The sequence below is a fragment of the Arachis stenosperma genome, chromosome 6, assembly GCF_014773155.1.
Source record: "Arachis stenosperma cultivar V10309 chromosome 6, arast.V10309.gnm1.PFL2, whole genome shotgun sequence".
Taxonomy (NCBI): Eukaryota; Viridiplantae; Streptophyta; class Magnoliopsida; order Fabales; family Fabaceae; genus Arachis; species Arachis stenosperma.
The window spans coordinates 97536115-97563888 of record NC_080382.1 but is presented as its reverse complement, the minus strand read 5'-3'; the positions used below and the strand labels follow the sequence as shown (position 1 = coordinate 97563888).

The 27774-nt window shown below is 39.2% G+C and overlaps 1 non-coding gene across 1 annotated transcript; it reads left to right on the top strand.

Annotated features, from left to right (window-relative positions):
- The first annotated feature begins 22232 nt into the window (after positions 1-22232).
- LOC130937374 (small nucleolar RNA R71) lies at positions 22233-22340 on the top strand. The gene has a single exon (XR_009068596.1). It is a non-coding gene; the product is annotated as a small nucleolar RNA R71 (small nucleolar RNA).
- Positions 22341-27774: the final 5434 nt, after the last annotated feature.

The window sequence follows — 27774 nt, the reverse complement described above, 5'->3', positions numbered from 1 at the left end:
CATCTAATTAGAATTAATATTCATTGATATTCTGAGCTTTATAGTATATTCTCTTCTTTTTATCCTAATTGATTTTTAGTTGCTTGGGGACAAGCAACAATTTAAGTTTGGTGTTGTGATGAGCGGATAATTTATACACTTTTTGGCATTATTTTTAGGTAGCTTTTAGTAGGATCTAGCTACTTTTAGGGATGTTTTCATTAGTTTTTATGCTAAATTCACATTTCTGGAATTTACTATGAGTTTGTGTGTTTTTTTGTAATTTCAGGTATTTTTGGCTGAAATTGAGGGACCTGAGCAAAACTCTAATAAGAAGGCTGACAAAGGACTGCTGATGCTGTTGGATTCTGACCTCCTTGCACTCGAAATAGATTTTCTGGAGCTACAGAACTCCAAATAACGCGTTCTCAACGGCGTTGGAAAGTAGACATCCTTAGCTTTCCAGCAATATATAATAGTCCATACTTTATTCGAGATTAGACGACGTCAACTGGCGCTCAACTCCAGTTTCATGTTGCATTCTGGAGTCAAACGCCAGAAACACGTCACGAACCAGAGTTGAATGCCAAAAACACGTTACAACTTGGCGTTCAACTCCAAAAGAAGCCTCTGCACGTGTAAAGCTCAAGCTCAGTCCAAGCACACACCAAGTGGGCCTCGGAAGTTGATTTCTGCATCAATTACTTACTTCTGTAAATTCTACTAGCTAGTCTAGTATAAATAGGACATTTTACTATTGTATTAGACATCTTTGGTCTCGGTTTTATTCCATTTTTCATCTTAGGAGACTATTGATCATGTTTTGGGGGCTGGCCATTCGGCCATGCCTGGACCTTCATCACTTATGTATTTTCAACGGTGGAGTTTCTACACACCATAGATTAAGGGTGTGGAGCTCTGCTGTACCTCAAGTTTTAATGCAATTACTACTATTTTCTATTCAATTCAGTTTATTCCTGTTCTAAGATATTCGTTACACTTAACCATGACGAATGTGATGATCCGTGACACTCATCATCATTCTCACCTATGAACGTGTGACTGACAACCACTTCCGTTCTACCTTAGACCGAACGCATATCTCTTAAATTCCTTAATCAGAATCTTTGAGGTATAAGCTAGAATTGATGGTGGCATTCATGAGAATCCGGAAAGTCTAAATCTTGTCTGTGGTATTCCAAGTACGATTCAGGAATTGAATGACTGTGACGAGCTTTAAACTCGCGATTGTTGGGCGTGATGACAAACGCAAAAGAATCAATGGATTCTATTCCAGCATGATTGAGGATCGACAGATGCTTAGCCGTGCTGTGACAAAGCATTTGGACCTTTTTCACTGAGAGGATAGGATGTAGCCATTGACAACGGTGATGCCCTACATACAGCTTACCATGGAAAGGAGTAAGAATGATTGGATGAAAGTAGTAGGAAAGCAGAGATTCAGAAGGAGCACAGCATCTTTATACGCCTATCTAAAATTCCCATCAACGATTTTGATGAGCGGATAATTTGTACGCTTTTTGGCATTATTTTTAGTATGTTTCTAGTAGGATTTAGTTAATTTTTAGTATATTTTTTTTATTTTTTAGTTAAAATTCACTTTTCTGGACTTTACTATGAGTTTGTGTGTTTTTCTGTGATTTCAGGTATTTTCTGGCTGAAATTGAGGGACCTGAGCAAAAATCTGATTCAGAGGCTGAAAAGGACTGCAGATGCTGTTGGATTCTGACCTCCCTGCACTCGAAGTGGATTTTCTGGAGCTACAGAAGCCCAATTTGCGCGCTCTTAACGTCGTGGGAAAGTAGACTTCCTGGGCTTTCTAGCAATATATGATAGTCCATATTTTGCCCAAGATTTGATGGCCCAAACCGGCGTTCAAAGTCACCTTTAGTATTCCCAGCCTTAAACGCCGGAACTGGCACCAAAGTGGGAGTTAAACGCCCAAACTGGTACAAAAGCTGGCGTTTAACTCCAAGAAGAGTCTCTACACGAAAATGCTTCAATGCTCAGCCCAAACACACACCAAGTAGGCCCGGAAGTGGATATTTATGTCATTTACTCATCTTTGTAACTCTTAAGCTACTAGTTCCCTATAAATAGGACCTTTTACTATTGTATTTTAATCTTGGTAGCTATCTTTAGTCTTATGCTATCTTAGATCATGGGGCTGGCCTCACGGCCATGCCTAGACCTTGTTCTTATGTATTTTCAACGGTGGAATTTCTACACACTATAGATTAAGGTGTGGAGCTCTGCTGTACCTCGAGTATTAATGCAATTACTATTGTTCTTCTATTCAATTTAGCTTGTTCTTGTTCAAAGATATCACTTGTTCTTCAACTTGATGAATGTGATGATCCGTGACACTCATCATCATTCTCACCTATGAATGTTATTTGAGGAATTTGAGGCTCATACAGAGACCATATATATTCCACTGAACTTTTTATTACCATTCATGAGCTCTGAAGAATATTCTTCTTCTGAAGAAGATGAAGTTACTACTGAAGAGCAAATTGCTCAATATCTAGGAGCAATCATGAAGCTGAATGCCAAGTTATTTGGTAATGAGACTTGGGAGGATGAACCTCCATTGCTCATCAATAAACTGAATACATGGATTCAGCAGACTTTGCCTCAAAAGAAACCGGATCCCAAAAAGTTCTTAATACCTTGTACCATAGGCACCATAACCTTTGAAAAGGCTCTGTGTGACCTGGGGTCTGGTATCAACCTCATGCCACTCTCTGTAACGGAGAAACTAGGGATCTTTGAGGTATAAGCTGCAAGAATCTCACTAGAGATGGCAGACAAATCAATGAAAAAGGCTTGTGGACTTGTAGAGGATGTCCTAGTGAAGGTTGAAGGCCTTTACATCTCTGTTGACTTCATAATCCTAGACACTAGAAAGGATGATGATGAATCCATCGTCCTTGGAAGACCCTTCCTAGCCACAGCAAGGGCTGTGATTGATGTGGAGAGAGGAGATTTAGTCCTTCAATTGAATGAGGACTACCTTGTGTTTAAGGCTCAAGGATCTTCTTCTGTAAACATGGAGAAGAAGCATGAAAAGCTTCTCTCAATACAGAATCAGATAGAGCTCCCACACTCAAACTCTAAGTTTGGTATTGGGAGGCCACAATCATGCTCTGAGCATTTGTGAAGCTTTATAAAGAGCTCACTGTCAAGCTATTGACATTAAAAAAGTGCTTATTGGGAGGCAACCCAATTTTATTTTATCTATCTATGTTATTTTATGTTTTCTTTAGGATCATGATCATGTGGAGTCACAAAAACAACTGCAAAAAAATTAAAGAAAAATCAAAAACAGCATAAAAAATGGCACACCCTGGAGGACGAGCTTACTGGCGTTTAAACGCCAGTAAGGATACCAAAATGGGCAATTAACGCCCAGCCTGGCACCATTCTGGGCATTTAAACGCCAGAACTGGCAGGAAAACTGGCGTTTAATCGCCAGTAAAGGTATAAAAATGGTCGTTTAAACGCCCAGTCTGGCACCTTTCTGGGTGTTTAAGCACTAGAAAAGGGCAGCAGACTGGCGTTTAAACGCCAGAAAAGGGCAACAGCCTGGCGTTTAAATGCTAGAAAGGAACATAGAGGGGCATTTAACGCCAGCAAGGTGCAGGGATGCAAAATCCTTGACACCTCAAGATCTGTGGACCCCACAGGATCCCCACCTACCTCAACTCACTCTCTATCCCCTTCACACTTTTCCATAACACTCTTTCCAAACCACTATTCACCTATCAAATCCATTCACTCTTCCCCAAAACCCTCCATCAAACCCCACCTACCTCACCATTCAAATTCAAAACAATTCCCTCCCAAACCCACCCACTTCAATTCGGCCACCCACCCCTCTTTTTCCCTATATAGCCCTCCTTACCACCTTCAATTTCACATATCTTAACCCACTAAACCCCCCTTGGCTGAACCCTTCGCACACTTCTATCTCCTCTATTTCTTCTTCTTCTCCTCTTTTCTTTCTTCTTTTGCTCGAGGACGAGCAAACCTTTTAAGTTTGGTGTGGAAAAAGCCTTGCGTTTTTTTTTCATAACCATTAATGGCACCTAAGGCCGGAGAAATCTCAAGGAAGGGGAAAAGGAAGGCAAGTACTTCCACCTCCAAGTCATGGGAGATGGAAATATTCATCTCAAAAGCCCATCACCAAAAAGAGGATGGAGCAAACAAGAGAGCCCACTCATGGACCTCAACAAGCGCATGAGGAAGTTCCTTATCAAGAAATCCCTGAGATACCTCAAGGGATGCATTTTTCTCCATACAACTATTGGGAGCAACTCAACACCTCCTTAGGAGATTTGAGTTCCAAGATGGAGCAACTAAAGATGGAGCACCAAGAGCATTCCATTATCCTCCATGAAATTAGAGAGGACCAAAGAGCCATAAGGGAAGAGCAACAAACGCAAGGAAGAGACATTGAGGAGCTCAAGCACTCCATAAGATCTTCAAGAGGAAGAACTAGCCGCCATCACTAAGGTGGACCCATTCTTTAATTTCCTTGTTCTTATTTTTCTGTTTTTCGATTTTTATGCTTTATATTTGACTATGTTTTACCTTTATTTCATGATCATTAGTGTCTAGTGTCTATGTCTTAAAGCTATGAATAATTCTATGAATCCTTCACCTTTCTTAAATGAAAAATGTTCCTAATTACAAAAGAACAAGAAGTACATGAATTTCAAATTTTATCTTGAAATTAGTTTAATTATTTTGATGTGGTGGCAATACTTTTTATTTTCTGAATGAATGCTTGAATAGTGCATATTTTTTATAGTGAAGTTTATGAATGTTAAATTTGTTGACGCTTGAAAGAATGATGAAAAAAGAGAAATGTTATTGATGATCTAAAAAATCATAAAATTGATTCTTGAAGCAAGAAAAAGTAGTGAATAACAAAACTTGCGAAAAAAAAGTGGCAAAAATTAAAAGAAAAAAAAAAGAAAAAGCAAGCAGAAAAAGCCAATAGCCCTTAAAACTAAAAGGCAAGGGTAGAAAGGATCCAAGGCTTTGAGCATTAATGGATAGGATGGCCCAAAGGAACAAAATCCTGGCCTAAGTGGCTAAATCAAGCTGTCCCTAACCATGTGCTTGTGGCATGAAGGTCCAAGTGAAAAGCTTGAGACTGAGTAGTTAAAGTCGTGATCCAAAGCAAAAAGAGTGTGCTCAAGAACTCTGGACACCTCTAACTGGGGACTTTAGCAAAGCTGAGTCACAATCTAAAAAGGTTCACCCAGTTAAGTGTCTGTGGCATTTATATATCCGGTGGTAATACTAGAAAACAAAGTGCTTAGGGCCACTGCCAAGACTCATAAAGTAGCTGTGTTCAAGAATCAACATACTAAACTAGGAGAGTCAATAACACTATCTTAATTCTGAGTTCCTATAGATGCCAATCATTCTGAACTTCACAGGATAAAGTGAGATGCCGAAACTATTCAGAAGCAAAAAGCTACTAGCCCCGCTCATCTAATTGGAACTAAGCTTCATTGATATTTTGGGATTTATAGTATATTATCTTATTTTTATCTTATTTTATTTTTAGTTGCTTGGGGACAAGCAACAATTTAAGTTTGGTGTTGTGATGAGCGGATAATTTATACGCTTTTTGACATTGTTTTTACATAGTTTTTAGTATGTTTTAGTTAGTTTGTATTATATTTTTATTAGTTTTTATGCAAAATTTACATTTCTGAACTTTACTATGAGTTTGTGTGTTTTTCTGTGATTTCAGGTATTTTCTGGCTGAAATTGAGGGATCTGAGCAAAAATTTGATTCAGATGCTGAAAAAGGACTCCAGATGCTATTGGATTCTGATCCTCCTGTACACGAAATAGATTTTCTAGAGCTATAGAAGCCCAATCCATGCGCTCTTAATTGCGTTAGAATGTAGACATCTTGGGCTTTCCAGCAATATATAATAATCTATACTTTGCTCAAGATTTGATGGCCCAAACTGGCATCTAAACGCCGGTCAGAGACCCTTTTCTAGCGTAAAACGCCAGAACTGGCACCAAAGCTGGAGTAAAACGCCAAGGAAAGCCTATGCACGTGAAAGCTTCAATGCTCAGCCCAAGCAAACACCAAGTGGGTCCCAGAAGTGGATTTCTGCACTATCTACTTATTTCTGTAAACCCTAGTAACTAGTTTAGTATAAATAGGACTTTTTACTATTGTATTTATATCTTTAGATCATTTTTGAGAACATCTTTGGATCACTTTTGATCTCTTGATCACGTTTTGGGGACTGGCCATTCGGCCATGCCTGGACCTTCATCACTTTTGTATTTTCAACGGTGGAGTTTCTACACCTCATATATTAAGGTGTGGAGCTCTGCTGTTCCTCATGAATCAATGCAAAGTACTATTATTTTTCTATTCAATTCACGCTTATTCTTATTCTAAGATATTCACTCGTACTTCAACCTGATGGATGTGATGATCCGTGACACTCATCATCATCCTCTATTATGAACGCGTGCCTGACAACCACTTCCGTTCTATCTGTGAGAACTTGAGTGTGTATCTCTTGGGTTCCTGGTTCACGATGCATGATTGCCTCTCCTGACAACAAAGCCTTTTAATTTCGTGAAATCAAAGTCTTTGTGGTATAAGCTAGAACCAATTGGCAGCATTCTTGAGATCCGGAAAGTCTAAACCTTGTCTGTGCTATTCCGAGTAGGATCTGGGATGGGATGACTGTGACGAGCTTCAAACTCATGACTGTTGGGCACAATGACAATGCACAAAAGGATCATTGGATCTTATTCCAACACAAGTGAGAACAGACAGATGATTAGTCCTACGTAACTCGTAGCCAGACCATTTTCACTGAGAGACGGACGGTAGCCATTGACAACAGTGATCCCCCAACATACAGCTTGCCATGGAATGGAGAATGAATGATTGGATGAAGGCAATAGGAAAGCAGAAGTTCAGGAGCAACAAAGCATCTCCATACGCTTATCTGAAATTCCCACCAATAAATTGCATAAGTATCCCTATCTTATTTTATGTTTTATTTATCTTTTAATTATCTAAACTCTCATAACATTCTGAATCCGCCCGACTGAGATTTACAGGATGATCATAGCTTGTTTCAAGCCGACAATCTCCAAGGGATCGACCCTTACTCACGTAAGGTATTACTTGGACGACCCAGTGCACTTGCTGGTTAGTTGTATCGGAGTTGTGTATCACAATTCCGTGCACCACTAGCACAGAAGACAATAGACGCGTGCGCATGACAGATACGTACGCGTGACAAGAAATTTCGGCGAGCGACGCGCATGCATGACCTACGCGTACGCGTGACATACACCACGTGCAGAAATTGCAGAGAGTGCTGGGTGTGATTTCTGGGCTTCTTTTGGCCCAGTTCCAAGCCTGAAAAACACTGATTAGAGGCTAGAAATGGAGCAGGATGGGAAGGACTTCGCATTATGCACTTCTCATTATTCACAATTTAGGTTTTAGATGTAATTTTCTAGAGAGAGGGGCTCTCTCCTCTCTCTAGGTTTTAGGATTCCTAGTTTTATGCTCTTGAGTTGGATATTACTACCTCCGTTAAAGTCTTTATCATTCTAGTTTGTTTTCTATTTCCTTACTCTTTTATTTGCTATTTACTTTGTTTAGAGTTATATGGATACCTTCAATGTTGGAATTAATTGATGCAAGGATACTTTTCTATTTAATCTCTTTATTTGTTGATTATTTTCAATTGAGTCTTATTATCATGTCTTCTTCCTACTCCCTTTACATGTACGCGAAATTGCTATCCATGTCAATGGAGTTGGCCTCCAACTTGGCTTTGGAGTTAGATTAATATTCAGAGATCCTTGAGTTGGAAAAATCAAGAGTTGAATAGTAACTGGAAGTTATTGGCTAGCTCTCTAGTTGCTAACGCTAATCCTTCCCAAGGGAGAGGATTAGGACTGGTGAATAGAAGTTGGCTCAACTACTTGACTTTCCTTCATTCGTTGAGGGTTAACTAAGTAGAAAAAACAACCTATTATTATTAATCTTGGGAAATCCAACAAGGATAGAACTTCCGATTAATCTTCTCCTAGCCAAGGCTTTTTATTTTAATTACATAAAACCTCTTGTTAATTTTCATTGCTTCAATTTATAATCATTTATTTTTCTACTCTTAAACTCCAAAATTTCTCAGAAAATCTCATAACCAATAATAAACACACTTCCCTGCAATTCCTTGAGAGACGACCCGAAGTTTAAATACTTCGGTTATTACTTTTTAGGGATTTTGTTACTTGTGACAACCAAACTTTTGTATGAAAGGATTCTTTGTTGGTTTAGAGGCTATACTTTCAACGAGAACTTATTTGTGAATTCTAGACCACACAAGGAATTCGTTTATCAAAATGGCACCGTTGCCAGGGAATTGCAAACGTGTGCCTTATTATTGGTTATTGTAATTATTTGCTTTTTTTCTTGTTTGGTAGTTTTTGTTAGTTTAAGAATTAGTTGCTTATTTTTGCTAGTTTTTGTTTTTATTTTCTTTAGCTACTATGAACTCTCACCCCTTTGGCTATGAGTTTGATTACAATTATGTTGCAGAAAGAGGAGATTACAATGAGAATATGCATCAAGGATGGGAGAATCAAAGATGGGAGGAGCCACAAGGATTTGATCAACCCTCTTGGCAACAACCTCCATGAACATACTATGATCAAGAGCCATTCCAAGAAGCATACCAAGATAACGGCTATGGTGAGCACTCTTTTGATTATCAACAACCACCACCATATGCCTATGAACCCCTTCCTCAACATAATTTTGAACTACCATACTCACAAGCACCTTACCACCAAACACCGCCATATGACCCTAATCTTTACCTACCATACCAAGTGCCTCATGAGCCATACTTAGAACCACCACTTCAATATACACCGTCTCCATATCCTTATCAAGAAGAACCACCTCCGTATTATGAGCCCTTTCTCCCAACACATGAACCCTCCTATCCACCCCAACCTCCATTGAATAACAACACTCTTAGTGTTATTCACCAGGGGCAAGGAGAGCTTCAAACCACACTTATCTCTACTCTCATTGGTCTCACCTCTAAACTCCAATATCTTATATCCCGCAGGGACCAACCCTCTACCTCCAATATTCAACCCTCAAGCTTTAGTGCACCACTACCCTCCGTGCAAGAATATCCATATCTATCAATCCAAGAGCAACATGATCCCAATGATGCTACTGACCCGGAACAAGAGCGAAGAGATCGTCTTAGGGACGTAATGGATCGGCTTCATGCATCTATACTTCAAAAGAAGCAAGAGGAGACCCAAAAGGTGGAGGTAGTGGAGACCCTTGAAGAAAGTTATCATGAAGTGGAAGACATCAAGGAGGAGTTTAATTTTGTACTAGAGCAAGTGGAGAAAGCCAAAACTATAGAAGAAGAGAAAGTGGTTGAAGACTTGGAAGATGCGGAACCTCCATGGGAAAGTCAAGTCATAGAGCCTCCTTTTAAGACGTTTGAAATTTATGTTGAGGAGGGTGTACAACCTCCCATGCCCTTGGTGAGCAATGAAGAAGAGATTGAATTGGAAGAAAGCTACCAAGAGGAAGAGGTTGATATTGAAGAAGCTTGCAAAGAGGTGGAAGTTGTCAAGAAAGAACACAAGGGAGTGGAGCTTGCAAGATCATTAGAAATACCTCTCTCAAAGCCATTACCATCCAATACAACATTCAAGTGGGTAAAATTCTTATCCTTAACCTTTACTTTCCCACTTGACTATGGTTTGCTTGAGACGGATGGTCAACCTAGAGCTCTCTGCGGATTGAAGAGTAAGGGGAAATTGTGTGGTGGTTGGAAGCGTTACTTTAGGTTCATGATGGTTGCATGCTCAAAGTTTGATAACAATGGTTGGTGTAGAACCTCAGTGAATGGGTCTAGGAGGATGTTTGGGTGCATACATGAGAATTCCAAGGCTAAACCACCCGGATGGAATCACGATGATCAGCAAGAAGACAGGTGTAAAAGCAAAGTTTGGGACCCTGAAATTCATTCCAACAATCAACACTCTTGGGGCCTTGTCACTTGTTTTAATTTGCTTGAAGGCTGTATGCGCCTAGTTTGGGATCTCGACGGCTATTAGAATTACAAACATTGGTGGGAATTCCTGGATGAGTTCAAGAACAAGCCACCATGACAAGGAGCTCATCAAATGTTCAACTTAAGGACAATAACTAAAAGTGCTAGGTGGGAGACAACCCACCATGGTATGATCTTTCATTTTTACTATTAGTTCTATGATATCTTTATCAGTGTTAAGTTCTGCATAAATACATTCATTCTGCATCCAAAAAATGAAAGAAGGGAGCATTCGACGCACAAGCGTCTATGACGCGTACGCTTCATACGTGAATGTGAAATATATTGGATTGAATAAAGAGTTACGCGGGAGTGGCATAGGCACCATGCCTTGCACACCAACAAGTCCACGCGTGCGCGTCACTTGCGATTTTGGTAACCCACGCGTACGCGTCTAGCATGCGCACGCGTTCATCAGGGAATCGACGTAAATATGTTTTGAATAGAAAGTTGTGATGGCCTGGCACTGGCATCGTGCGAGAGGCACAAATCCACTCACGCGTACGCGTCCCTCTCGTTCTCAGACCACCCACGCGTGCGCGTGCCTGACACGCACGCGTCATATGCATATTTTGATTCGTATGCTATGCAAACAGAGAGTTGTGCGTACATGAGGCTGGACTCGTGCACCTGGCACGCCCATGGGCACGCCTACACGTGTTGGACGCTTATGCATCGCCTTCACTTTTGCGCGACCCATGCGTCCGCGTGGGGTACGCATGCGCGTCGCATGCACCGCATCACTAAACTAGCGCGCCACCCAGTTTCAATTATTCCCTCCTCCCAAATCATAATTTTCTCTCAATCCTAATTCTTTCTTCTCCTCCCTTCTCATCCTTATTCTCTTTCATTCTCTTTTACATACTGCATTTGCATACTTTCTTTCATTGCATTTTAATTTTGTTCATATTTTTATCCCCTTTTCTAATTTCCCATTTTACCATTGGTGTTAAATGTTATTATTCAACTGTTGCATCTTTTCTTGAATTATTTTGGTGCTTCGTGACTTGTTTTAAACTGTTGGGTGTTATTAATTATAAGTCAATGCTAATTTTTATGATACTTGTATTCCATTTGCATTGATATGCACTTATATTGCCTTTCATTACCCACACTCTCTCTTCCATTATTGCAATTTTTGCACTATTTATATGCCATTTGTTTCTACTGTTTCTCTCTTGCATGTTGTAGCTACCATGTAGTTGAGATCCTCATTATTTGACATCAACCCACCCATATTCTATTTATTTTCTTAGCTTTGTTTCTGGGTTATTTTTCTTCCTTTTTTTTTCTTTCAGGGTGGCCACCGAGAAGGAAAAGGAAAAGCTTTTCAATAGGGCAACAAACAAGTCCATCTGTACATTCTTTAGAGAAAGAGCAACAGTTATAGCTCACAACCCCCGTCCACTTGCACATCTTTGCATGCACCGAGAACGGTGCAATCTTTAAGTGTGGGGAGGTTGATACCGACTTCCGCGGGTAACTACTTTTTGACTTAACACCAATGTTTAAATTTTTTTTTTGTTAAATTAGTTGTTGCATTTGCATGTTTGATTGCATGTTTGTTTGATTTTGTGCATATTTTACCACTACTTAGTTGAAACGATGAATTCTTTTTCAAGAAACTTTTTAGAGTATTTCACTAATTTGAATTAAAACTTTTGTTAAACTTGTTTGAAGAAATTTTATTTTGAAACATAGTTTTAGAGCTCGAACACACAAAACTAGTGAGATTTTAAGCCTATTTTATTGGTTGCCTTTTATCGACCAATATTTTATTTTGGTGTGTGTTGTTCTCTCTGTAATGTGATCTTTGTCTTGCTTAATTCTATATTTCCATTCTTTGATGTATGCATGCACTTATATGATTGAGGCCTTTGTTTCACTGAGCTTACATATCCATATGGCTTTAACCCTTTCATTATCCTTTGTAAACCAAAGTTGAGCCTATTTTACCCATTTGTTCTTTATTTTAGCACATCATTAACTCTAAGTGAAAAACAATAATGTCCCTAATTTGAATCCTTGGTTAGTGATCTCTGAAAACACTTAACACACATATCAAGGTATCGAATGGTAATAAGAGAGGATTAAACATAGCAAAATTAAGACCAAAGAAGCATGTTTTCAATCATAGTACAAATTCAGGATGGAAAATGTAAAACATGCAATTTACATGAATAAGTGTGAGAATAGTGGATAGAATCCACTCAATTAAGCACAAGATGTACCACAAAATAGTGGTGCATCAGTTAGCTTAGACTAGTGAGAGTACTCACGAATTAAGTGTGGAGAAATTGGGATTGAAAATATTTGGTTTGAGAATTGGGTATATTGTATATTTTTGGTGAAAATGTGAAAAAGAATGTTAAACACATGTTTATGCATACAATACCTTAATCATATGCATTGAGAAAGACAAAAGAAAAGAAAAATAGAAAGAAAGAAAAAAATATAGAGAAAAAGAAAAGAAAAAAGAGCAAATAAATAAAAAGGGGACATAATGCCCCAAGTTAAGTAATAATATCAATGCATATGTACTGTACTACATTTGGGATGCATGAATATGTGGAAAAACAGTTAATGGGTAGTTAGATTTTGCACTGTAATTACTTGGATTGTCCTAAGTTAGGTGGTAAGTTTAGGTTAATCAAAGATTCAGATTTTAGTCCACTTGACCAAATACAATCCTACCTTGACCCTAACTCCATTACAACCCTCAAAAGACCTTTTGATTTGTGTATTTGTTCATTAAATTTTTGTTGATTGTTAGATAAAGAGCAAGCCTTAGAAAGCAAGGTTAGTAGAAAATTGAGAGAATCGAACCTTAAACACATGAATGATTAGAGTGTATACACTTCTGGTGAGGGTTTAATGCTCGATTCTTTGTTCCTGGCTTTCATGAGATATCTTCTTCTGCAAGTCTATTTTACTTCATTTTTTATGATTTGAATTAGTGGAACCCATTTTATATTTGTTCTTGGAGAATTTGATTTACTTTTAACCAAGTAGGTAGAATCATTTTTGCATATAGTTGCATTCATATAGATAGGTTGCATTGCATAAGTTCTACCATTTTGCCTTCACTCTTTTAGTTCTCTTAAGCTTAGCATGAGGACATGCTAATGTTTAAGTGTGGGGAGATTGATAAACCACTATTTTAAAGTTTATCTTGTGCTTAATTGAGTGGATTTTATCCACTAATTTCACATTTATTCATAGAAATCGCATGTTTTACATTTTTCTTCCGAATTATGTGGTATAGTTGAAAACATATTTCCTAGGCCTTTAAACTGTCAATTTTAATTATCCTTTATTACCATTCGATGCCATGATCTGTGTGTTAAGTATTTTCAGGCTTTATAGGGTAGGAATGGCTCAGAGGATGGAAAGAAAACATGTAAAAGTGGAAGGAATGCGAGAAAATGAAATTTTGAGGAGCTGGCAGCAACGCGTACGCATGGACGACGCGTACGCGTGACTAGCGTAGAAGAAAAGCGACGCGTGCGTGTGACTGACACGTACGCGTGACATGCATCACGTGCAGAAATTGCAGAAAGTGTTGGGAGTGATTTTTGGGCTCCTTTTGGCTAGTTCCAAGCCCGAAAAACACAGATTAGAGGCTGGGAGTGGAGCAGGATGGGAAGGACTTCACGTTATGCACTTCTCATTATTCACAATTTAGGTTTTAGATGTAGTTTTCTAGAGAGAAGGGCTCTCTCCTCTCTCTATATTTTAGGATTCCTAGTTTTATGCTCTTGAGTTGGATATTACTACCTCCGTTGAAGTTTTATCATTCTTGTTTATTTTCTATTTCCTTACTCTTTTATTTGCCATTTACTTTGTTCAGAGTTATATGGATACCTTCGATATTGGAATTAATTGATGCAAGGATACTTTTCTATTTAATCTCTTTATTTGTTGATTATTTTCAATTGAGTCTTATTATCATGTCTTCTTCCTACTCCCTTTACATGTATGCGAAATTGGCATCCATATCAACGGAGTAGGCCTCCAACTTGGCTTTGGAGTTAGATTAATATTTGGAGACCCTTGAGTTGGAAAACTCAAGAGTTAAATAGTAACTGGAAGTTATTGGCTAGCTCTCTAGTTGCTAACGCTAATCCTTCCCAAGGGAGAGGATTAGAAATTGTGAATAGAAGTTGGCTCAACTACTTGACTTTCTTTCATTCGTTGAGGGTTAACTAAGTAGAAACAAAAACCTATTATTATTAATCTTGGGAAATCCAACAAGGATAGAACTTTCGATTAATCTTCTCCTAGCAAAGGCTTTTTATTTTAATTACATAAAACCTCTTGTTAATTTTCATTGCTTCAATTTATAATCATTTATTTTTCCACCCTCCAACTCCAAAATTTCTCAGAAAATCTCATAACCAATAATAAACACACTTCTCTGCAATTCCTTGAGAGACGACCCGAGGTTTAAATACTTCGATTATTACTTTTTAGGGGTTTTGTTACTTGTGACAACCAAACTTTTTTTATGAAAGGATTCTTTGTTGGTTTAGAGGCTATACTTTCAATGAGAACTTATTTGTGAATTCTAGACCATGCGAGGAATTCGTTCATCAGTGATTTTCTCCTATATATAATAATCTAATGACTAAGGAACAGAAATAAGATAATCTAAGTTGATAGTGCTAAAATTCACTTCTGGGGCCCACTTGGTGAGTGTTTGGGCTGAGCTTGAGTGTCTTCCACATTCTAGTGTCCCTTAGGGGCGTTAAACGCTGGCTAGGGACCCTCTTTTGGGCGTTGAACTCCAGTTGCTCCCCTGTGGGCACTGGACACCAGGATTGGGGTTGGTAGCTAGCGTTAAATGCCATTTTTAGGCATTTATTTCCAAAGCAAAGTATAAACTATTATATATTTCTGGAAAGCCCTAGATGTTAGCTTTCTATAGTCATTGAGGGTGCGCCATTTGGACTTCTGTAGCTCCAGAAATATGCTTTCGAGTGCATAGAGGTTAGATCCTGACAGCATCTGCAATGCTTTCTCTGTCTCTGAATTAGACTTCTGCTCAAACTCCTCAATTTCAGCCAAAAAATACCTGAAATTACCATAAAACACAAAAACTCAAAGTAGAATCCAAAAATGTGAATTTTGCACTAAAACCTATGAAAACATAATAAAACTTAAACAAAACATGCTAAAAACTATATGAAATGATGTCAAAAAGCGTATAAAATATCCTCTCATCACATCACAAGCATATAGCTAAACTTTGATCACAAACATCGATGCCTAGAATAATGGAAAAATTTTCATCTTCCTCCATGTCAAGAATCACAAAATCTGTTTAGAGGAAGAACTTTCCCACCTTGACCAAAACATTCTCAACCACCCTATGTGCCTGCCTTATAGATTTGTGTGACAATTGAAGACCTAGTCTCATGGGTTTTACCTCTTGAATTTGCAGCTTTTTCATCACAAAGAGTAGCATCAAATTGATACTCGCCCCTAAATCACACAACGTTCCTTCAAAGGTGTTGTTTCCAATGGTACATGGGATTTGAAAACTTTCAAGATCTGGCTTCTTACTTGGTAGATTCCTTTGAATGATTGTACTACACTCTCTTGTTAGTACCATTGTTTGGCCTCTCTTCAGGGATCTTTTCTTAGACAACAATTCCTTCATGAATTTAACATACATAAGCATTTGTTCAAAAACTTCTATAAATGGGATATTGATGTGTAGTTGGTGCGCGAAATTGTGAACAATACTTTTCACAACTCTCATAATCCCCGGTCATGAACTCCAAAAACTTGGTAGCTCAATTCCATGGCATTACACAACTTCGCACAACTAACCAGCAAGTGCACTGGGTCGTCCAAGTAATACCTTACGTGAGTAAGGGTCGATCCCACGGAGATTGTTAGTATGAAGCAAGCTATGGTCATCTTGCAAATCTTAGTCAGGCAGACTCAAATGTATATGGTGATGAACGAAAATAACATAAAAGATAAAGATAGAGATACTTATGTAATTCATTGGTAGGAACTTCAGATAAGCGCATGAAGATGCCTTCCCTTCTGTCTCTCTGCTTTCCTACTGTCTTCATCCAATCCTTCCTACTCCTTTCCATGGCAAGCTCGTGTAGGGTTTCACCGTTGTCAATGGCTACCTCCCATCCTCTCAGTGAAAGCGATTGCATATGCCCTGTCACGGCATAGCGGAATTCAGCTGTCGGTTCTCGGTCAGGCCGGAATAATATCCATCGATACTTTTGCGTCTGTCACTAACGCCCCGCCTGCTAGGAGTTTGAAGCACGTCACAGTCATTCAGTCATTGAATCCTACTCAGAATACCACAGACAAGGTTAGACCTTCCGGATTCTCTTGAATGCTGCCATCAGTTCTCGCCTATACCACGAAGACTCTGATCTCACGGAATGGTTGGCTCGTTTGTCAGGCGAGCACTCGGTTGTCAGGCGATCAACCATGCATCGTGCAATCAGGAATCCAAGAGATATTCACTAGAGCCTTGGTTGCTTGTAGAACAAAAGTGGTTGTCAGTCACCTTGTTCATAAGTGAGAATGATGATGAGTGTCACGGATCATCACATTCATCAAGTTGAAGAACAAGTGATATCTTAGAACAAGAACAAGCGGAATTGAATGGAAGAACAATAGTAATTGCATTAATACTCGAGGTACAGCAGAGCTCCACACCTTAATCTATGGTGTGTAGAAACTCCACCGTTGAAAATACATAAGCATAAGGTCTAGGCATGGCCGAATGGCCAGCCTCCCAATGATCTAAGATAGCCTAAAACGAAGATAGCTACCAAAGTCCTCTAATACAATAGTAAAAGGTCCTACTTATAGATAACTAGTAGCCTAAGGTTTACAGAAATGAGTAAATGACATAAAAATCCACTTCCGGGCCCACTTGGTGTGTGTTTGGGCTGAGCAATGAAGCAATTTCGTGTAGAGACTCTTCTTGGAGTTAAACGCCAGCTTTTATGCCAGTTTGGGCGTTTAACTCCCATTTGGGTGCCAGTTCCAGCGTTTAACGCTGGGATTTCTTGAGGTGACTTTGAACGCCGGTTTGGGCCATCAAATCTTGGGCAAAGTATGGACTATCATATATTGCTGGAAAGCTCAGGATGTCTACTTTCCAACGCCGTTGAGAGCGCCCCAATTGGGCTTCTGTAGCTCCAGAAAATCCACTTTGAGTGCAGGGAGGTCAGAATCCAACAGCATCTGCAGTCCTTTTCAGTCTCTGAATCAGATTTTTGCTCAGGTCCCTCAATTTCAGCCAGAAAATACCTGAAATCACAGAAAAACACCCAAACTCATAGTAAAGTCCAGAAAAGTGAATTTTAGCTAAAAACTAATAAAAATATACTAAAAACTAACTAGATCATACCAAAAACATACTAAAAACAATGCCAAAAAGTGTATAAATTATCCGCTCATCACAACACCAAACTTAAATTGTTGCTTGTCCTCAAGCAACTGAAAATCAAATAAGATAAAAAGAAGAGAATATGCAATGAATTCCAAAAACATCTATGAAGATCAGTATTAATTAGATGAGCGGGGCTTTTAGCTTTTTGCCTCTGAACAGTTTTGGCATCTCACTCTATCCTTTGAAATTCAGAATGGTTGGCTTCTTTAGGAACTCAGAATCCAGATAGTGTTATTGATTCTCCTAGTTAAGTATGATGATTCTTGAACACAGCTACTTATTGAGTCTTGGCCTTGGCCCAAAGCACTCTGTCTTCCAGTATTACCACCGGATACATACATGCCACAGACACATAATTGGGTGAACCTTTTCAGATTGTGACTCAGCTTTGCTAAAGTCCCCAATTAGAGGTGTCCAGGGTTCTTAAGCACACTCTTTTTGCCTTGGATCACAACTTTATTCTCTTTTTTTTTCTTTTTTTTTTCGGTTTTCTTTTTTTCTCTCTTTTTTTTTCGCTTGCTTTTTTTCTTTTTTTTTTGTATTCACTACTTTTTCTTGCTTCAAGAATCATTTTTAAATGATTTTTCAGATCCTCAGTAACATGTCTCCTTTTTCATCATTCTTTCAAGAGCCAACCTTCATGAACCACAAATTCAAGATACATATGCACTGTTTAAGCATACATTCAGAGAACAAGAGTATTGCCACCACATCAAAATAATTAAACTATTATAAAATTCAAAATTCATGCAATTCTTTTTTTTTTCATTTAAGCACATTTTTATTCAAGAAAGGTGATGGATTCATAGGACATTCATAACTTTAAGGCATAGACACTAAGACACTAATGATCACAAGACACAAACATAGATAAACATAAGCATAAAATTCGAAAAATAGAAGACTAAAGAACAAGGAAATCAAAGAACGGGTCCACCTTAGTGATGGCGGCTCTTTCTTCCTCTTGAAGGTCCTATGGAGTGCTTGAGCTCCTCAATGTCTCTTCCTTGTCTTTGTTGCTCCTCCCTCATGATTCTTTGGTCTTCTCTTATTTCATGAAGGATGATGGAGTGTTCTTGATGCTCCACCCTTAGTTGTCCCATGTTGGAACTTAGTTCTCCTAGGGAGGTGTTTAGTTGCTCCCAATAGTTTTGTGGAGGAAAGTGCATCCTTTGAGGGATCTCAGGGATCTCATGATGAGAGGGGTCTCTTGTGTGCTCCATCCTTTTCTTGGTGATGGGCTTGTCCTCATCAATAGGGGTATCTCCTTCTATGTCAACTCCAACTGAATAACAGAGGTGACAATTGAGATGAGGAAAGGCTAGCCTTGCCAAGGTGGAAGACTTGTCCGCCACTTTATAGAGTTCTTGGGCTATAACCTCATGAACTTCCACTTCTTCTCCAATCATAATGCTATGAATCATGATGGCCCGGTCTAGAGTAACTTCGGACCGGTTGCTAGTGGGAATGATTGAGCGTTGGATGAACTCCAACCATCCTCTAGCCACAGGTTTGAGGTCATGCCTTCTCAATTGAACCGGCTTGCCTCTTGAATCTCTCTTCCATTGTGCGCCCTCTTCACATATGACTGTGAGGACTTGGTCCAACCTTTGATCAAAGTTGACCCTTCTAGTGTAAGGATGTTCATCTCCTTGCATCATGGGCAAATTGAATGCCAACCATACACTTTCCGGACTAAAATCCAAGTAATTCCCCCGAACCATAGTAAGATAATTCTTTGGATTCGGGTTCATACTTTGATCATGGTTCTTTGTGATCCATGCATTGGCATAGAACTCTTGAACCATCAAGATTCCGACTTGTTGAATGGGGTTGGTAAGTACTTCCCAACCTCTTCTTCGGATCTCATGGCGGATCTCCGGATATTCACCCTTTTTGAGTGAAAAGGGGACCTTGGGGATCACCTTCTTCAAGGCCACAACTTCATAGAAGTGGTCTTGATGCACCCTTGAGATGAATCTATCCATCTCCCATGACTCGGAGGTGGAAGCTTTTGCCTTCCCTTTCCTCTTTCTAGAGGTTTCTCCGGCCTTGGATGCCATAAATAGTTATGGAAAAACGAAAAAGCAACGCTTTTACCACACCAAACTTAAAAGGTTTGCTCATCCTCGAGCAAAAGAAGAAAGAAGAGAGTAGAAGAAGATGAAATGAGGGAGAAAGGGATGGCTTTGTATTCGGCCAAAGAAGGGGAGAAGTGGTGTTTAGGTTGTGTGAAAATGAAGGAATGAAGAAGGGTATTTATAGGAGAGAGAGGAGATGGAGTTCGGCCATTATGGTTGGGTTTGGGTGGGAAAGTGGTTTGAATTTGAATGGAAGGTTAGGTGGGGTATTATGAAGGATGGATGTGAGTGGTGAAGAGAAAGATGGGATTTGATAGGTGAAGGGTTTTTGGGGAAGAGGTATTGAGGTGATTGGTGAATGGGGGAAGAAGAGAGAGAGTGGGGGTGGGGTAGGTGGGGGTCCTGTGGGGTCCACAGATTCTGTGGTGTCAAGGAAAAGTCATCCCTGCACCAAATGTTGCTCAAAATCACGTTTTGAGCCATTTCTGGCGTTAAACGCCGGGCTGGTGCCCATTCCTGGCGTTTAACGCCAGGTTCTTGCTCTTTTCTGGCGTTTAACGCTAGTCTGGTGCCCCTTTCTGGCGTTAAACGCCCAGAATGGTGCCAGGCTGGGCGTTAAACGCCCAACAGCTAACCTCACTGGCGTTTAAACGCCAGCAACATCTTCCTCCAGGGTGTGCTGTTTTTCTTCCTGTTTTTCATTTTGTTTTTGCTTTTTTCATTGATTTTGTGACTTCTCATGATCATCAACCTACAAAAAAAGATAAAATAACAAAAGGAAATAGTTAATTATAAAACATTGGGTTGCCTCCCAACAAGCGCTTCTTTAATGTCATTAGCTTGACAGAGGACTCTCATGGAGCCTCACAGATACTCAGAGTCATGTTGGAACCTCCCAACACCAAACTTAGAGTTTGACTGTGGGGGTTCAACACCAAACTTAGAGTTTGGTTGTGGCCTCCCAACACCAAACTTAGAGTTTGACTGTGGGGGCTCTGTTTGTCTCTGATTTGAGAGAAGCTCTTCATGCTTCTTCTCTATGGTGATAGAGGGATATCCTTGAGCCTTAAACACAAAGGATTTTTCATTCACTTGAATGATCAGTTCACCTCCATCAACATCAATCACAGCCTTTGCTGTGGCTAGGAAGGGTCTGCCAAGGATGATGGTTTCATCCATGCACTTCCCAGTCTCTAGGACTATGAAATCAGTAGGGATGTAGTGGTCTTCAATCTTAACCAAAACATTCTCTACAAGTCCATAAGCTTGTTTTCTTGAGTTGTCTGCCATCTCTAGTGAGATTCTTGCAGCTTGCACCTCAAAGATCCCTAGCTTCTCCATTACAGAGAGAGGCATGAGGTTTACACTTGACCCTAAGTCACACAGAGCCTTCTTGAAGGTCATGGTGCCTATGGTACAAGGTATTGAAAACTTTCCAGGATCTTGTCTCTTTTGAGGTAATTTCTGCCTAGACAAGTCATCCAGTTCTTTGGTGAGCAAAGGAGGTTCATCTTCCCAAGTCTCATTTCCAAATAACTTGTCATTTAGCTTCATGATTGCTCCAAGGTATTTAGCAACTTGCTCTTCAGTGACATACTCATCCTCTTCAGAGGAAGAATACTCATCAGAGCTCATGAAAGGCAGAAGTAAGTCCAATGGAATCTCTATGGTCTCATTTTGAGCCTCAGATTCCCATGGTTCCTCATTGGGGAACTCAGTGGAGGCCAGTGCACGCCCATTGAGGTCTTCCTCAGTGGCGTTCACTGCCTCTCCTTCCTCCCAGAATTCGGCCATGTTAATAGCTTTGCACTCTCCTTTTGGATTTTCTTCTGTGTTGCTTGGGAGAGTACTAGGAGGGAGTTCAGTAATTTTCTTGCTCAGCTGACCCATTTGTCCTTTTCTGGTGGAGGACCTTGTTTCATTCATGAAACTTTGAGTGGTTTTGATTAGATCAGAGACCATTGTTGCTAAGTCAGAGGTATTCTGCTTAGAACTCTCTGTCTGTTGCTGAGAAGATGATGGAAAAGGCTTGCCATTGCTAAACCTGTTTCTTCCACCATTATTGTTATTGAAACCTTGTTGAGGTCTCTCTTGATTCTTCCATGAGAAATTTGGATGATTTCTCCATGAAGAATTATAGGTGTTTCCATAGGGCTCTCCTAGGTAATTCACCTCTTCCATTGAAGGGTTCTCAGGATCATAAGCTTCTTCCTCAGATGAAGCATCCTTAGTACTGCCAGGTGCATTTTGCATTCCAGACAGACTTTGAGAAATCAAATTGACTTGTTGAGTCAATATCTTGTTCTGAGACAGAATGGCATTCAGAGCATCAATCTCAAGAACTCCTTTCTTCTGATTTGTCCCATTGTTCACAGGATTCCTTTCAGAAGTGTACATGAATTGGTTATTTGCAACCATTTCAATCAGCTCTTGAGCTTCTGTAGGCGTCTTCTTCAGATGAAGAGATCCTCCAGCAGAGCTATCCAAAGACATCTTGGATAGTTCAGAGAGACCATCATAGAAAATACCTATGATGCTCCATTCAGAAAGCATGTCAGAAGGACATTTTCTGATCAATTGTTTGTATCTTTCCCAAGCTTCATAGAGGGATTCTCCATCCTTCTGTCTGAAGGTTTGGACTTCCACTCTAAGCTTACTCCATTTTTGAGGTGGAAAGAACTTTGCCAAGAAGGCATTGACTAGCTTTTCCCAAGAGTCCAGGCTATCTTTAGGTTGTGAGTCCAACCATATTCTAGCTCTGTCTCTTACAGCAAAAGGGAATAGCATCAGTCTGTAGACCTCAGGGTCAACCCCATTAGTCTTGACTGTGTCACAGATTTGCAAGAACTCAGCTAAAAACTGATGAGGATCTTCCATTGGAAGTCCATGGAATTTGCAATTCTGTTGCATTAGAGAAACTAATTGAGGCTTAAGCTCAAAGTTGTTTGCTCCAATGGTAGGGATAGAGATGCTTCTCCCATAGAAGTTGGGAGTAGGTGCAGTAAAGTCACCCAGCACCTTCCTTGCATTGTTGGCATTGTTGTTGTTTTCGGCTGCCATGTGTTCTTCTTCTTTGAAGAATTCGGTCAGGTCCTCTAAAGAGAGTTGTGCTTTGGCTTCTCTTAGCTTTCTCTTCAAGGTCCTTTCAGGTTCAGGGTCAGCTTCAACAAGAATGCCCTTGTCTCTGCTCCTACTCATATGAAAGAGAAGAGAACAAGAAGATGTGGAATCCTCTATGTCACAGTATAGAGATTCCTTGAGGTGTCAGAGGAAAAGAAAAATAGAAGAAAGAAGGTAGAAGAATTCGAACTTGATGATATAAAGTTCGAATTGTGCATTAAGAAGGAGTAGTACTCCATAAATAGAAGGATGTGAGAAGGAGGGAAGAGAATTTTTGAAAATTAATTAGAAAGATGTCAAAAACATTTTAAAAATTGATTGATAATTTTCGAAAATTGAAAGTGGAAAAGAAATCAAGTGATTTTTGAAAAAGATTTTGAAATTAGAAGTTAAAAAGATTTGATTGAAAACTGATTTTGAAAAAGATGTGATTAAAGAGATATGATTGAAAAGATTTGATTTAAAAACGATTTTAAAAGATATGTTTTGAAAACAATTTTTTAAAAGATTTGATTTTGAAAATCAATGACTTGTCTAACAAGAAAAGATATGATTCAAACATTAAACCTTCCTCAACAGAAAAGGCAACATATTTGAGATGTTCAATCAAATCATTAATTGTTAGTAAGTATCTTTGAAAAAGGAAAGGAATTGATTTTGAAAACATTTGATTGAAAAGATATGATTTGAAAAAGATTTGATTTTGAAAAGCTTAGAAAACTTGAAAAAAATGATTTGAAAACAAAATCTTCCCCCTTTGCCATCCTGGCGTTAAACGCCCAGAATGGCCTCCATTCTGGCGTTTAACGCCCAAAATGCTACCTCTTTGGGCGTTAAACGCCCAACCAGGTACCCTGGCTGGCGTTTAAACGCCAGTCTGTCTTCTTCACTGGGCATTTTTGAATGCTCAGCTTTTTCTGTATAATTCCTCTGCAGCATGTTCTGAATCTTCAATTCTTTGTATTATTGACTTGAGAAGACACAAATTAAAAATATTTTTGGATTTTTAATAATCAAAATGCAACAAGAATGAAATAACAATGCATGCTAGACACCAAACTTAGCAGTTTGTATACTACTGACACTATATGAGACGCATAAACACTCAAGCCAAAAGAATTCAAAGATCAGAGTAAGAAATCATCAAGAATTACTTGAAGATCCTTAAGATACATGAATGAATGTATGCAATTGACACCAAACTTAAGATGAGACTAGTGTCTCAACAATGAACATAACATATTTTTGGTTTTTATGAAATTTTTTTGATTTTTTTTTTCCTGTTTTTCGAAAATTAAGTGGAAAAAGATATCAAAATTCTTAATGAGAATTCCAGGAATCAGTGCAATGCTAGCCTAAGACTCCGGTCCAGGAATTAGACATGGCTTCACAGCCAGCCAAGCTTTCAAAGAAAGCTTCGGTCCAAAACACTAGACATGGCCAAAGGCCAGCCAAGCCTTAGCAGATCACTGCTCCAAAAGCAAGATTGATAAAAATCAACAAGCTCTTGTGATGATAAGTTGAAACCTCGGTCCAATGAGATTAGACATGGCTTCTCAGCCAGCCAGATTTAAACAAATCATCATGAAACTCTAGAATTCATCTTCAAGAATTTCGAAAAAAAATACCTAATCTAAGCAACAAGATGAACCGTCAGTTGTCCAAACTTGACAATCTCAGGCATTGTTACCAAAAGCTTGCTCAAAACTTGAACAATCCCCGGCAACGGCGCCAAAAACTTGGTGCGCGAAATTGTGAACAATACTTTTCACAACTCTCATAATCCCCGGTCATGAACTCCAAAAACTTGGTAGCTCAATTCCATGGCATTACACAACTTCGCACAACTAACCAGCAAGTGCACTGGGTCGTCCAAGTAATACCTTACGTGAGTAAGGGTCGATCCCACGGAGATTGTTAGTATGAAGCAAGCTATGGTCATCTTGCAAATCTTAGTCAGGCAGACTCAAATGTATATGGTGATGAACGAAAATAACATAAAAGATAAAGATAGAGATACTTATGTAATTCATTGGTAGGAACTTCAGATAAGCGCATGAAGATGCCTTCCCTTCTGTCTCTCTGCTTTCCTACTGTCTTCATCCAATCCTTCCTACTCCTTTCCATGGCAAGCTCGTGTAGGGTTTCACCGTTGTCAATGGCTACCTCCCATCCTCTCAGTGAAAGCGATTGCATATGCCCTGTCACGGCATAGCGGAATTCAGCTGTCGGTTCTCGGTCAGGCCGGAATAATATCCATCGATACTTTTGCGTCTGTCACTAACGCCCCGCCTGCTAGGAGTTTGAAGCACGTCACAGTCATTCAGTCATTGAATCCTACTCAGAATACCACAGACAAGGTTAGACCTTCCGGATTCTCTTGAATGCTGCCATCAGTTCTCGCCTATACCACGAAGACTCTGATCTCACGGAATGGTTGGCTCATTTGTCAGGCGAGCACTCGGTTGTCAGGCGATCAACCATGCATCGTGCAATCAGGAATCCAAGAGATATTCACTAGAGCCTTGGTTGCTTGTAGAACAAAAGTGGTTGTCAGTCACCTTGTTCATAAGTGAGAATGATGATGAGTGTCACGGATCATCACATTCATCAAGTTGAAGAACAAGTGATATCTTAGAACAAGAACAAGCGGAATTGAATGGAAGAACAATAGTAATTGCATTAATACTCGAGGTACAGCAGAGCTCCACACCTTAATCTATGGTGTGTAGAAACTCCACCGTTGAAAATACATAAGCATAAGGTCTAGGCATGGCCGAATGGCCAGCCTCCCAATGATCTAAGATAGCCTAAAACGAAGATAGCTACCAAAGTCCTCTAATACAATAGTAAAAGGTCCTACTTATAGATAACTAGTAGCCTAAGGTTTACAGAAATGAGTAAATGACATAAAAATCCACTTCCGGGCCCACTTGGTGTGTGTTTGGGCTGAGCAATGAAGCAATTTCGTGTAGAGACTCTTCTTGGAGTTAAACGCCAGCTTTTATGCCAGTTTGGGCGTTTAACTCCCATTTGGGTGCCAGTTCCAGCGTTTAACGCTGGGATTTCTTGAGGTGACTTTGAACGCCGGTTTGGGCCATCAAATCTTGGGCAAAGTATGGACTATCATATATTGCTGGAAAGCCCAGGATGTCTACTTTCCAACGCCGTTGAGAGCGCGCCAATTGGGCTTCTGTAGCTCCAGAAAATCCACTTCGAGTGCAGGGAGGTCAGAATCCAACAGCATCTGCAGTCCTTTTCAGTCTCTGAATCAGATTTTTGCTCAGGTCCCTTAATTTCAGCCAGAAAATACCTGAAATCACAGAAAAATACACAAACTCATAGTAAAGTCCAGAAAAGTGAATTTTAGCTAAAAACTAATAAAAATATACTAAAAACTAACTAGATCATACCAAAAACATACTAAAAACAATGCCAAAAAGTGTATAAATTATCCGCTCATCAGTAGTGTCTTAAATACCTCCAAAAAGTCAGAGTATTGCCTATCCTTGATCTCTCCCTGAAGCATGTGAGAGTATGGAATAGTTGGCTCGTACTCAGGTATTGAGATCTTCACATTGGGTTGCTCAACCTTGGCATATGCAGGGTGAGTGATGAATCCACATTTCATGGTATTTATTTGCTCTAATTGGGTGGATTTCATAAACTTTCCTTGCATTTATTCAATGAAATAGCTTGGTTTTGTAAATTCTCCATAAATTTTGCTCAAAAGTGAAAACATGCTTTTTAGGCCCTTCATTGCTGAATTTTATTTACTTTAATTCTATTTGATGCCTTGATGTGTTTGTTGAGTGATTTCAGGCTTGTAAGGCAGAGACTGGATTGAAGGAATGAAAAAAAGCATGTAAAAGTGGATAATTCATGAAGAATTGGAGTTTGGAACTTTTCAGCAAGTGTGCGCATGCACAAGTATACGTGCGTACGCACAAGTGGAGAAATAGAAATTGTGCATACGCACAGTTCCCAGCACGTGACCTCATTAATGCAATTCGCTAGCAGCGAATTTTGGGCCTCCAAAATCCAATCCAACTCATTTCTAAAGCTATTTCAACCCTAATCCAAGAGGAGGCAAGGGGGGAGTATTTAGTTTTAGGTTTTGTTATGTTGTTTTAGTTTTCTATAGAGAGAAGCTCCCCCTTCTCTCTAGAATTTAGGTTTTATTTGTTAATTTCAGTCTTTAATTCTTATTTTGATGTAGTTTCCTTTATGTCTTCATGCTCTTTTGTCTTGATCTTCTTCATTTCTCTTGTTATTTCCTTCATTTTGTCACATTTATGTTATGAACACTTTTGTTGACTTTAATTTCATTTAATGCAAATTTATGTTTTCATGTTATTATTGCTCCCTTTAGTTGTTATTATTTGATTGCACTTGGTAGTTTTAGATTTTATTATTATTGCAATTTAATATGCTTTTATTTTCATGTACACCAAATGTTTGATAAAAATGCTTGGCTTAGTTTTAACTTAGTTTTTCCTCACTCTTGGCTTGGAATTGAGGATTTTGGTGACCCTTGAGTCATTAATGTCCATTCTTGATTGATATATTAGAGTAGTTAGTTGATTTGGTTTCCACTAATTCTAAGCCTTCCATTAATAGAGTTGGCTAGGACTTGTGGATTGAGGTCAGCTATGCCTATTTGATTTATCCTCGATGTTAGGGTTGACTAAGTAGGATTAACTCTTCATAATCATCATATGTTTGTAGTCAATGGCTAGGATAGATAACCTTGACCCTCAATCCTTACCATGAGGTTTCTTAGAACTTGAATTTTTCTTTTTTTTTTGATTAATTGTCTTGAATTTAATTGCTTTCATTTAATTCCTTGCATGTTTATTTACTTTCTTACACTTTAAATTCTTGTCAATTGCTATCTCAATCTCCATTCCTCCATAGCCAATAATTGATCACTTAATTGCAACTCCTAAGAAAGACGACCCGGGACTTA